We start from the raw sequence: 13097 nt of genomic DNA, 5'->3' as shown, positions 1-13097 counted from the left end.
ATTCCCTGCTCCCAGCTCCAAATTCCCTGCTCCCAGCCCCAAATTCCCTGCTCCTAACCCCAAATTCCCTGTCCCCAGCCCCATATTCCCTGCTCCTAACTCCAAATTCCCTGCTCCTAACCCCAAATTCCCTGTCCCCAGCTCCAAATTCCCTGTCCCCAGCCCCAAATTCCCTGCTCCTAACTCCAAATTCCCTGCTCCTAACCCCAAATTCCCTATCCCCAACTCCAAATTCCCTCTCCCCAGCCCCCAAATTCCCTGCTCCTAACCCCAAATTCCCTGCTCCTAACTCCAAATTCCCTGTCCCCAGCCCCCAAATTCCCTGTCCCCAGCCCCCAAATTCCCTGCTCCCTGCCCCAAATTCCCTGTCCCCAGCCCCATATTCCCTGCTCCCCAGCCCCAAATTCCCTGCTCCTAACCCCAAATTCCCTATCCCCAACCCCAAATTCCCTGTCCCCAGCCCCAAATTCCCTGCTCCCAGCCCCATATTCCCTGCTCCCAACCCCAAATTCCCTATCTCCAACTCCAAATTCCCTGTCCCCAGCCCCCAAATTCCCTGCTCCTAACCCCAAATTCCCTGCTCCCAACTCCAAATTCCCTGTCCCCAGCCCCAGATTCCCTGTCCCCAGTCCCCAAATCCCTACTCCTCACAGAACTGTCCCTAACACACCCTGCCAAGACCCAGAGGCTTAACCCAGAGTCAGGGAAACTTAGGGAGGTGGGGGGAAGATGGGGAGAACCCTCAAGCCCTTGCACTGGAATTTCTCTTCAGGAAAGTCCATGCTTTAATGAAAGACTGATACTAGATACCACAAAGAAACTTTTATTTCTGTATGCACATGAGTCAGATGCATTTTCTGTGTGGGTTATGTGGTTGTGTTATGTTTCATCTTAAAAAAACTGTTTCAAAGAGACCTTTAAACATTAGTTTTAAGACAAACTCGATGTGTTTATGTACAGTGAGTGTTTTTATACTGCCTTTTATTGCACAATGCTGTATAAAGCAGAGACACTAATGTCTGTTTTCATTATAGATATAATTTGAATCTAATACTAAACACAATAATCTGTAAAAATATTTATTTTAAATTACATCCCTAAATAGTTCCCAGAAAAGTAAACAAACTGAAGCCCTCAGCAAAACAGATCCCCTTAGTTACCATATTGTTATCTGTCCTCTTTTCCCATTTTCTCCATTTTGGAAATACATTTACTCACTGAGTTATTGACTTAGATGCATTAGTTTATAAAATAAATGGTAGCTGCTGCTGTGCAGTATTTCAGCAGAGGAAGGCTGTCCAGAACTGCCTCAGACACCGAACACTGTCGCCATTATAACAAAAGCATTAAAATGAATAATTCATGAGCAGAGGAAGTACCCTACCATTAAAAGGCACCAACTATTTCATGAATTGTCCAAAAGCTACCCCTTTTAATGCCCAGCTCTTCTTACTACTTAATTATGCTTCATTTTTCTAAAATGGCATCAAGTAGTAATCAGCAGAAACACACAGACCACTTGTAGGAGACTCTCCTGAAGTGTAAGAAATGAAAGCTAAAAAGTGAGCCAGAAGGAGGGAGGGAAAAAGAAGTGTTTATGTCTGATGATGGATATATTAAGGAAATGAGACTTCAGACTTGAAGGGGCTTTTCCAAATTGTGCTTTTGAATCTCGCAAAGGAAGAACGTCAACAAATATTCTTTGTAAAAATAAAGGCAATCAGTTCTTTGCCTTTATCTGGCACTTTCTTTTTCAGGATCCTAAGGCATAATGAAAATGCTCAGGAATTAAAAAAAAACCCATTATTGAGGACTTTCAGAACTTTCCTCCTGTTTATAAGTGCAGGACATAAGGCCTCAAGAAGACTGAATTATTTTCTCCTGGACACACAGGAAGGCTTGGGGGCTGAGGCAAGAATGAAGCTTCATCCCCTGCTTACCAGTCCTGTGCCCAACTGAAAAAGCAACTTCCTTGCTTTACAGTCCTGCAGGTTTTAACCTAATGAAATTAACAGTGGTGCACAGGAATTTTCTGCAGGGATAGAGGAAGATTCCAAACCATTAACCCCACCTTACACCAGAATTGTGTGAAAACTTAAGTTCTGAATAACATATTTAAAGGCATTTGGCCTAAGGTAGCAAAGTGCATCTGCTCATGTTTCTTTTATTGCTGCAGGAAACATACACAGAGTGCCTGGAAAGAGATTTATTTCTAACAAATGCTTCCAAATTTCTCAAGGCATTCAAAATTGCTACACTAACATTAATAAATTTCTCAGATTTAATTTGAACCAACATCCAGCTCTTAAAATTGAAGAAATTTCATCTCTAAGACATTTTGCCAATGGGACAGCATTCCATAATATTGAACAAGAACCATCCTAAATATCTTTACTTTTTACACGGGTCAATTTTTAGGTGTCCTACTCTCTTGTACTATTGGGAAAAACTCAAACACAATTCTTATTCCAAGGCTCTCATTGCAACAAGTTAACCAATTATGTGGTAGCAAGACCATTAATGCTGAGATACAAAAATGCCCCCCAGGCATCGTGGATGGAATGAGAACATGAGGTGAAACTGCAAGATCAGACACTGCCACTGGTCAACTTAGTGATGCTCCTGGGCTTTTAATTTTTAAACCACTTGGCTTCTTTGCAGAGCATTGGTAATCACTTTCTTGATTGTGACTTTCCAATTTCTAGGCTTTTTTCACTTTTAAAAAAATTTCACTAGCACCTATTTGAGAGAGATGCTCTTTTGATCTGGTATTAGATGGATGACTTTAATTCTGCCAAAAAAAAATTGCCCTTCAGTCAACTCAGAGCTGCTCCCACAGCAAGTCCTTACAGGAATAAGGAAATGCTCTTTAACAGCTAGAACAATCTGTACAGTTAAACATATTTTGGTCTTCAGTCCCCAAGGAACTGTGAGTAGAACTAAACTACAAAGCAAATATAAAAATCCCTGCAATTTTTTGTTAGATATAATTAACATAGCCTCACAGCAAGCAGGTTTATTTTAACTGACAGACTACTTCAGTACAAATGACAATTAATGGTTTGCTAAATTGTGGCAGGAAGAAAGAGGAGGAAAACCCACAAAATACTTATGATAACTCTTCCAAAGATGGAAGAAGTTCTCTTATTTAAAATTGCACCCAAAAAAATCCAAAAGAAAACAGTTAAAGAAAGAAATGCTATGAACACTTCAAGTTTATATCCTTTAAAATATTTATCTTAAAGTATTTATTACAGGAGAAATTCTGTGCTGACATAAACCAGTATGAGTGTGTCCACCAAACCAGCAACCTCCACCAGGGCATCCAGACTACTGAGTCACTACCTAAACACAAGTGTTCCTGAGAATAAATAGCATCAAATAAATCACTTCAAAATAACAGTGAGAAAGATCACCACTACTTCTGCTTGGAAGTAGGTGAAGGAAAAAAAAAAGGGAAGGGAAGGGAAGGGAAGGGAAGGGAAGGGAAGGGAAGGGAAGGGAAGGGAAGGGAAGGGAAGGGAAGGGAAGGGAAGGGAAGGGAAGGGAAGGGAAGGGAAGGGAAGGGAAGGGAAGGGAAGGGAAGGGAAGGGAAGGGAAGGGAAGGGAAGGGAAGGGAAGGGAAGGGAAGGGAAGGGAAGGGAAGGGAAGGGAAGGGAAGGGAAGGGAAGGGAAGGGAAGGGAAGGGAAGGGAAGGGAAGGGAAGGGAAGGGAAGGGAAGGGAAGGGAAGGGAAGGGAAGGGAAGGGAAGGGAAGGGAAGGGAAGGGAAGGGAAGGGAAGGGAAGGGAAGGGAAGGAAAGGAAAGGAAAGGAAAGGAAAGGAAAGGAAAGGAAAGGAAAGGAAAGGAAAGGAAAGGAAAGGAAAGGAAAGGAAAGGAAAGGAAAGGAAAGGAAAGGAAAGGAAAGGAAAGGAAAGGAAAGGAAAGGAAAGGAAAGGAAAGGAAAGGAAAGGAAAGGAAAGGAAAAGTCGTCATGTCTGTAATCAGAGGAAAATTTCCAAGTGAAAGGAACTTAATCAGCATTTTGCTACTTGGACAAGAGGGAGAGGAGATGGGAAGAGACAGGAGAGACTTTTAGAGTAGTAACAATCAGATTGGAACATTGTTCACTATGCACAACTGTCTCAAAACCACCTTATGGCTTAAGAGTGACTGGAATTACATATATCAGTGTAATGGCAAGGTGACAGTCAAGTGCAAAAGAAAAAATAATAAGAAATCAGAGGTGAAGGAAGTGTTCAGCTATCCAAGAATGACCCATCTGATCCCAGTGCACCAAAAGTGTGGTCAGATAATGTACACAGATTTATATCTAGGAGCTTAGATATGTTTAGAGGGTTTTGATATTTGTTTTGCCCTCAGTGAGTGAATTTATGTTCCACAGAGCAGTGGTGTTTGCAACACTGTTGTTTACTTGTATCAGCAAACACCGGAGCTGTGTAGACTGTGCACTGAACTACTCACAGGCCTTTCAGTGCTACAGAGGAACAGAACTATTACCTAAGCCTTCAAAAACCAGTTTTTAGACATTAATATAAAATAATTCTATAAATTAAAAAAACTACTTTTAGAAGATATTTTGAGGGCTAAATAAACATGCAGATGCAAGAGTAGTGAAGGAAATTTCCACCTTCTTTGTTGTAAAGAAATACCTCAGAGGAGGCCTGTCAGCACATCTACAAGATCACAAAATAGTTTAGGTTGGAACAAACCTCTGGAGGTCACCTGGTCCAGGTTCCAGGCTCAAGCAGGAGCACCTGCAGACCACTGCCCAGGACCACCTTCAGAGAGCTTTTGGACACCTCCAGGGTCAGAGGCTCTCCAACCTCTCTGGACAAGCTGTGCCAGCGCTCCGTCACCCTCACAGTGAAAAACTGATTCCTGACATCCAGATGGAGCCTCCTGTGCTTCAGTTTGGGGCCACTGTCTCTGTTCCTGTCCCTGTGCAGCACTGAGAAGAGCCTGCCTCTGTCTGCTTTGGCCCTTCAGGCACTTGAACACATTTATGCTCCTTCCTCAGAGCCTTCTTTTCTCCAGGAAGAACAGTCCCAGCTCTCCCAGCCTTTGCTCACAGGTGGGATATTCCAGACCCTTCACCATTTTTGTGTCACTTCACCTGAAGGCAAGTCTCTAGAAGCTCTGTCTCTGTTTTGCTGCAGAGTCCAAAACAGGACCCAACATTCCAGATGTGTTCTCATCAGGGCTGATTAGAGAGGAAGGATCACCTTAGGGTCACCCAGGGATCCCCTTCCTTCAGCTGCTGAACACGGTTCTCCTAACATAGCCCAGGATGCAATTAGTCCTTTTCAAGGCAAGGGCACATTGTTGGCTTCTGCTCCACGCCCCTGGGTCTTTTCTGAGGAGCTGCTTTCCAGCTGGCCATCCCTGGGTGGTGTCTGGGACTGTTCCTCCCCAGGGACAGGACTTTGTGCTTGTCCCTGTAGGTCCTCCAGGTGCCCAGGTCTTTGAAGAAAGGAAAAGTTGCACAGTTGGACTAAAGTGCACACTTCTTTCATTGACACCATTATTTCTTTCAGATAAAGGCTGGACTTCCTGAAAGAGGTTTTGCTTTCCTTCCCTTCCCTCCCTGACAAGGATTCCCCCAGTCTCACTATTCTCTTCCTCTCTGTCTCAAATACCATTTATTCCCTGGAGTAGAAAAGGTAAGGTTTTAGTGAGAGTTCATATCTGTTACCTTGTTATTTTCTGCCTCTTCCACAGTTTTCCAGCATTTTGAGAGAGTGGGCTTAGAACAGAGAACTTAGAAAGGAAATATACATAAAACATTTCTGTAAGTAAAAGTAGGAAATTCATATTTGTTTGTAGGATGTCCTCATGGTGTTTTCCAACAGAACTGAAGTAGCAAAAGCTGAGTGTGATGAACTGGTAGAGTCCCACTGCAGCCTCTGGAATGTCAAATGTAGGAAGGAGAGCAGAAAATGTTTTTTTTTGGGTCTTCTTATCAGACCACCTACTGCCAAAGGGGTAGCTGGGTACCAAACAAACAGCTACTCTGGCACAAATACAGTGCCACAAATTCTCTGCAGATCTTACACGTGTAATTCAGTTCCTCCAGTCCAGTTTTCTGGTGCCACCTCTCCCCTGTCCCCCTGCAGTCAGCTCTCCAAACCCAGGAGGGCTCAGGATCTGCCCCAGAGCTGCACACCCCATGCAAAGACCTGGGACACACTGCAGCACCTCAAAGAGAACTGATCAATGATGTGCAGGCACCAAAACCCACTCCAAGCACCCCAAATTACAAATGTGACTTCTTTTCATGCTCATATTTAGGCAAGATGTTTGTCCAAGACCCTAAATATCTTTATCACATAAATGTATAAGCTGCCTGTCCCTAAGAAAGAGCAATTATGCTCAGCCATAAACTAGAAACTATTTATAATTCAACAGGACACAGAGGCAAATCTAGGCCACCTAACCACAGCATAAGAAGGGGAAAAAACTGGTTTGTTTCCAAAGTAGGAGAGCAAGTGATTTTTCTTACAGCACAAAGTTCACCAAGAGCCTCTCAGACACTGGCAGCAGAAAAAAATCAGCCAAAATCAAACAGAGTCCTGCACCTGTACCTCATATTCCCAATGAAATTTCATACACTCTGTCCCACAAAAGTAATTACTTTGCCAGGGCTTGGATTTTCTTCACATCTTTTCCAGTGATCTCCATATCTTCAAATCTGATTTTATACTCTGAAATAGTTAAAGATCCACCATCTTTCTAATTAAGGAAAAAAAAAATAAAAAGAAGAGCAAAGGTATTCTCAAATATTTCTTCTATGTTATTAATACACTTCTGAAAACAATTAAAAGCTTCTCCAGACCAACATTTCTAAGAAAAACATGAGCTCAGTCACTTGGCTCAGAAAGGTGCAGGGATATTGTTGCTCTGAACTGGTTCCTCAGGGACCAGCACCAGTTTAAGTATATTGACATTTATTCAGCTTCCTTAGAGAGGCCAATAAAGCCAATCAAGGAGCACAGCACCAGTAATTGCACTCATTTCTACTGCAGTATTTTCAGGTGCTGCAGTTTCAGGCTTTGGTGTTGACATCTTCTGTTTGATACACAATATTAATTTGGGGATTTTGCTGTGAATGGACACCCTTAAAGCCTCCATTTGGGGATCAATGGCTGTGATGTGACATGCTGTGAATAATCTCACTGTGCTGGATGTAGCACACAAACAAGAGGACTGTAACAGCTCTCTCATACCTGGACTCTTCCCATATAAGTGAATTTTTGTCCTACGTATACAAAACCAGGAGGAATATTTATTGCATGTGTATGTATAAATATCTGCTCAGTATTTTTCAGCATAGCTGTACATTGTTACATCATCTCAAGCAATTATTACACACAAAATGTAGAGTCCTGAAGTGATTTCCATTAGAAAGGAAGGAGGAAGATTTCAGGGCCTCACATTTATTGTTCTATTCCAGTTCTATCTCACTGGGATTATTCAGGACATCAAAAACTTATCAGCATAAACAAGATGATCAGTGATCAGCACCCTGGTCTCTGTTTTGTCCTACCAAGCTGTCTTATAAACAATCAATGCTATCATTAATAAGCAGTGACATTCATCAGCAAGAACTGCACTTGATTTCACTGATGGTGTATCAAAAATTTCAAGTGTGCCACATAATATCAAAAATAGTTCATTTTGATTAGGTTTTTCTAAAATTTTAAATAGAGAAGAAATGAGAGGTGAGGTTCTCTGGTCTTTGAGAAACTGTCATTATTTTGCTCCGGTTTAAAAATTTTCAACAGCTTATTTAAAAAATTTATCCTGTACAAATGCGAGGTATTAATTAAAATTCAAATAGTTTGTTGACAGTTTTTATGGCTAGAAGCCTAATTCTTTTCTATATCATGTCATTATTTAAATCAAGTCTTATTTTATTTGAGAACCATGGGAAAACAAAAGGAGGGGACCTTGGCAAACTGAATGAATGTCAGATTTCAAGGAAGAGTGGAGAGCAAGAACATGACAGAGAGAAAGGACTTTTCAAGTCCTAAGGAATGTTAAATTTGCTTATGCAAGTCCTTAAATATAACATCCATTGCACCTAAACAATAGGACTGAAAGCCATGATTTTAAAAGAAATAATCTCAATCTGTTTTTCAGGTTGTGAGCCAGATGGAGGCACATGTGGGCTTGCCAAGTGACCAGCTTTTTAGAACTCTTCTTAACTACTTATCTTAGGAAAACTTTATTGCTGAATTAGTATTCCCAGTTCCTTAGTGCTTTTATGGAATCATTAAGGAGGTAAAAAGGTCTGTGAAGCATTAGTGCTTCTAAAAAGGTAATGCACAAAAAGGTATCTCAAACAGTGTGAAGCTGAGCACTCAAAAGGCAAGTGGGGCCAGACTGAAGGACCCTTGAGCACCTGTAAATCCACCTTGCTTTGTGTGTGCACAAACCACGATAAAAATCCTCAGTTGTTATTCAAAACCTGGATTTTTATTTTTTTTCCCTTGAACAGGTCCATCCCAGTCAGTGCACAAGATCATTGGTTGTTTGTTCAATGAGCAAAGGGATATTCCAGTTTACTCTGCCATTCAGCAGATGGCCACAAACATTCCTGCCATCTCCTATTTAACTCCAGCTTTGAGACTGCAGATTTCTTCATGGGTTTATCACCACCATATGGATTCTGAGAAAATGAGTTCCATAATATTTGTAAGCACCACCTCCCTATGCAAAAATGGGAGAAGAGCTATTTTAATTTCACACCTGGGGAACTGAGGTGTTAAGAGAGCAAGGCTTGGAAGACTGTGGTCATCCAACTTAAGCTACAGCAAAGAAAATGAGGAACGGTGTGGTCACTGCCAGGTGACCACAACAGACTGAGCTGGACTGAAATAGTATAAAACCACCATAAAATCACCCCAGCCATGCCCACAGCAAGACTCTTCTACAGCTCTTGGCTGGGGACAGCCATGTCTGAGTAAGGTGTCTCCAACCAGGAGCCACAGACCTTCAAAATCAGCAGTCACTGACCCCACTGAAGGAGATTGCTCAGCAATGCCAACAATCAAGCAGTCAGCTGCTCTGGAAATGGGATAAAGAAGTAGGAAAACAGTCATCTGCTCTGGAAATGGGATAAAGAAGTAGGGAAAACAGCTTTCCAGCAGTGGTGAGGAACTCTCCACAGACCTCTGGGAGAGAGGCAGGAGGAGAGTTCCAGGGCAGCCCTCAGCTGTCCTTAAGGGAGTTCTTCCTTTGCAAACTTCTCTCCTTCACAACACATCTTACAGAATCTGTAGCTGTCAAATTTTGATGTACCCCCATGCAAATTCACCTGAGCAAGTGAGTGCAAGAAGGAAGGCCTGTGGAATAAATATCATGTGAACACGTAACCAGATCCTCTAACATGGCTATACAATCAGAATTACAGTGAGCTAAGACAGCACAGGAAAAATTAAGTTCAACTTTGGATGATCTTTAGCACCTATCTTATTATTTTACTACCTTATTATGCAATGTGGTTTTATTCAGTGTATTTTTTAAAACCCTGGAGAAAAAAATGTAGAATAAATGTTGTTAGGGAAATGGCCCAGTGTGGAACAGCTGATTCCACACTACATTTGTCTCTGTCATTTGTACTAATGGAGGGAATAATTACAGCAGTGAGATGCTCTCATCCGTGCAAGCATCGTTTTGACAGTGGGTCAGCCACACTTTAGGACATTTAGGAAAGGACAGGAGGCTCAGCCCAGAAATCTCTGACTCTTCACTGCAGGGAGCAGTGCACCTGAGTTGCACATAACTTTTGACCCATTTCCTCAGCCTTGACATTTTCTGCTTCTACACTCTTCATTTTTTTCCTTCCAGGATTTGTTCTTCATCCCCTCTTAAGCTTCCAAGCACTGGCCCTCATCTCGTTCCTGCTTTCCCACTGCCCCCAGATTCTCATTTTTTTCCAACCTCTAGTCTAGTTCTCCTTTTTCTCTTGAGACTTTTTTCTTAAATTCCCTGTTTTCCTGACAAAATGGACATTCCTCATCTCCCCAGGTGACTTCACTTCCCTTGCTTCTTCCCCATCTCAGATCTTTGTTCTGGACTTGTCAGCACCCTTGTCTCAGTGTTTTTGTACAGAAGAAGTCCAGCCCTGCTGTAATCAGTCCCCATCAGGACCTTTCCTTCCCCACTCTGTACTCTAGAGTCCATCTTATGTGTCCACTGCATAAAAGCCAGGAATTTGCTGGAAAAGCTACAAAGTTAACTTCAGGAGGGTCTTTGATCTCAGTTTTAATAGCCAGGGTCTGCACTGCTATGTACAGCAGGTTATTTCCATGTTTAATTATACTTGTCAAGAGCGAAGTGAAAGGATGTTGCCTCACCTCTGAGTCTCAAACCCCTATCCACAGTACAGGCAAAACAGCACTAAAACTACAGAAAGCAGTCACAACCAGCTGAACATACTTCAGCTGACAATTTAATTCCCACTCCTCAACTTCAACAAATTGTGCCCAAGGCAGAGATGCGATGAACAATTGATGTGGTGTGGTGGAGTCATGCTCTGAAGGAGAGCAGGGAGACATTGTCCATTTATTCTCTCCCCACCCTTTACTCCCCAGCACGACCAATTCTCCTCCATGTCCCTGGACAAGGAATTAAGCTGACACAGTAGCCGTGGTTGGGTGCAGACCTTCAGCACAGTTACCCAGCTCAGGAGCCACATCTGGTTCCCTCCAGTGAACTGCACTGGTGGCCTCAAAGAGCAGCTGAACAAGGCAGCATTCCAAGGCATGGATTGTGAAGGATAAACACAGCACAGTAGCCACAGGAAACAACAAAAAAAAGTCCACTTCTTCCATTTTCCCTTTTCCTGGTCCTGGAGCACAGACCTGTCCTGCCCCTCCCATCAGGCTGCTCCTGATGGAACTGGTGAGGGATTTCTCCATCCTTCACTTGTGAGCCTTCCATTATAATTTCTGTCCCCTGTCAGTTGAGGAGAGGAGTGAGAGAGCAGCTTTGGTGGCCACCTGGAATCCAGCCCAGGTCAACCATCCCCACCTTTCCCAGCAGAGCACTTGGGCAGCATGAGGAGGGCATGGCCCAGCCCACACCATCAGACACAACTCTGAGCTGCACAGTGATCCTCTGATTTCCAGGCTCAAACCCACAGAGGTGATTACAATTAAATCCTGCAGGACATCTACAGGTGAAACAGGATGCTTCCCAGATGAATTTTTTAGTTCAGATTTTGAAGCATTACTTAAAGTATGCTTTTATAATTTATTGTAATTTATATTGTATTTTGTAGTCACTTTATATTACATGTATCTTTTGCAAAACTCAGTTATTTTATAGTTTTTAATATTCTGAAAGCCTATCTTTGAAGTTTATATGAACCAGATTATTTGTGTATAACTACACTTTTAATATTTTTAAAAGAACTCAATCTCCTTGACAAAAAAAAAAATCTTTTTTATTTTAAAAAACAAAGAGACTGAGCCAAAATATGCAAGGTATTGTGCTGGCATTCCACTTTTAAGAAATAAAAGCTAAGGATACTTTTCTAACAAAGCTTTCACAAATTATTCCTACTTTAATTAAATCCCACTTTGCTGGAAACTAACAAAATGCCATTAAGAGCAGAAGACAGTTATTATCTTCCAGTTGTTCTCTTTTTGTATAATACATTATTACCCAAGTTTCAGTGATTCTTGCTGCGTTATCCACCTCTCCTTTAAAGAAAATACTCTGTAACCATAGCAATACTTTCCCACCCTGGTATTATTTCCAGCTGGTTTGTTCTAGGCTTTTGCACATAGCAACCACAGCAATCCTTGGTCCGAGCTGTCAACTTCTTCTTGGCAACTCTTAGCAAAATTGGTGGATCTCTAAACTACCAAATATGCAGCTTTACATATTCAAAACAAGAGCAGCACCTTTGTTCTGAATAAACAGAATATTTAAAATCTTCACTCTACTTTGTGTGGTATTTCTAGTGCCACAAACGTGAGATTTTGATATTCTAGATGCTGTTTTCTGGTTTTATCACTTTCTGCAGAGCAATTCAGCAATCCCTCCTTAGGCAAAAAGCAACAGGCAGTGTTGTGACATCTCACTGTAATTCACCAAACTTGCAAGATTCCTGCTTCAATCCTGACCCATTTTTCACTGTATTCACCTAGGGGAACACCAGAGGTACCATCCACACCCCACCAGCTGGGCCCCAGGTTCACAAAGGCAGCACCAGTTCTGCAAGGCCTGAGACATAAATGCTTTGAATCCAACATCTAAGCACTCAGGAGTCACAGAACAGAGGGCAGGTCTCAGCCATGAGCATAAATGTTTAATAAATTCCTTATATTATTTCACTACTCATCATGTAATGCCATTAAGGTTCTCAAGTCTGAGCAGACTATCAATGCTCTTCTTGATCTCCACTGTGGATTTGAACTGAAGAGAAATAATTTTTTTCCTCTAAAAGTACGTGAGAGAAAAAAGTGCTAAAAAAACCCCTCACTTAAAACTAACCAAGCTTGATTTTGTTCAACACCTTTGTAATAGTATTTTAAGTTGCTGCCCAATAAGGACAAGAAAAGCACTAGTAAATTTTGAGACTTAGCTGAATTTTATTTTATTACTAGTTGAGTTAGTTTTCATAAGCTGCATAGTAAGGTAGAGTCAGTGAACTGTGGTGAAGCAGCACAAATTATGTTTGGGAAAAACAGTAACTAGAAAGAAACATTGGTGTTTTACTGTGAATCCTCTCATCCCACCAGAGTCAACAGGGCTTTTGTCATTAACTTCTCTGTCAAAATCTTACCCCCACTCATAATTTGCTCTTATGAATCACCCAGGGATATTCCCTTCATATGTTCTTTGGAGGGGGAGTTCCAGAAGTGGAACTAGATATGCAGGACAACTTCATTTACAATTCACCTGCTGAGAGAAGTGATTTTCTTCCTTTGAAGAAAAAAACCCCATTTGTTTCAGTCAATATTTTGACTGAAAGAAACCCCATTTGTCTCAGTAGAAACAACTGAAGGAAGTCAGATAGGTATTAAATATGTGTATATACATATATATATATATATATATATATACTCACATCCCCACATATTT

Source organism: Cyanistes caeruleus, chromosome 3, assembly GCF_971803275.1.
Source record: "Cyanistes caeruleus chromosome 3, bCyaCae1.hap1.1, whole genome shotgun sequence".
In the NCBI taxonomy this organism is placed as follows: domain Eukaryota; kingdom Metazoa; phylum Chordata; class Aves; order Passeriformes; family Paridae; genus Cyanistes; species Cyanistes caeruleus.
This window is presented reverse-complemented; position numbering follows the sequence as displayed.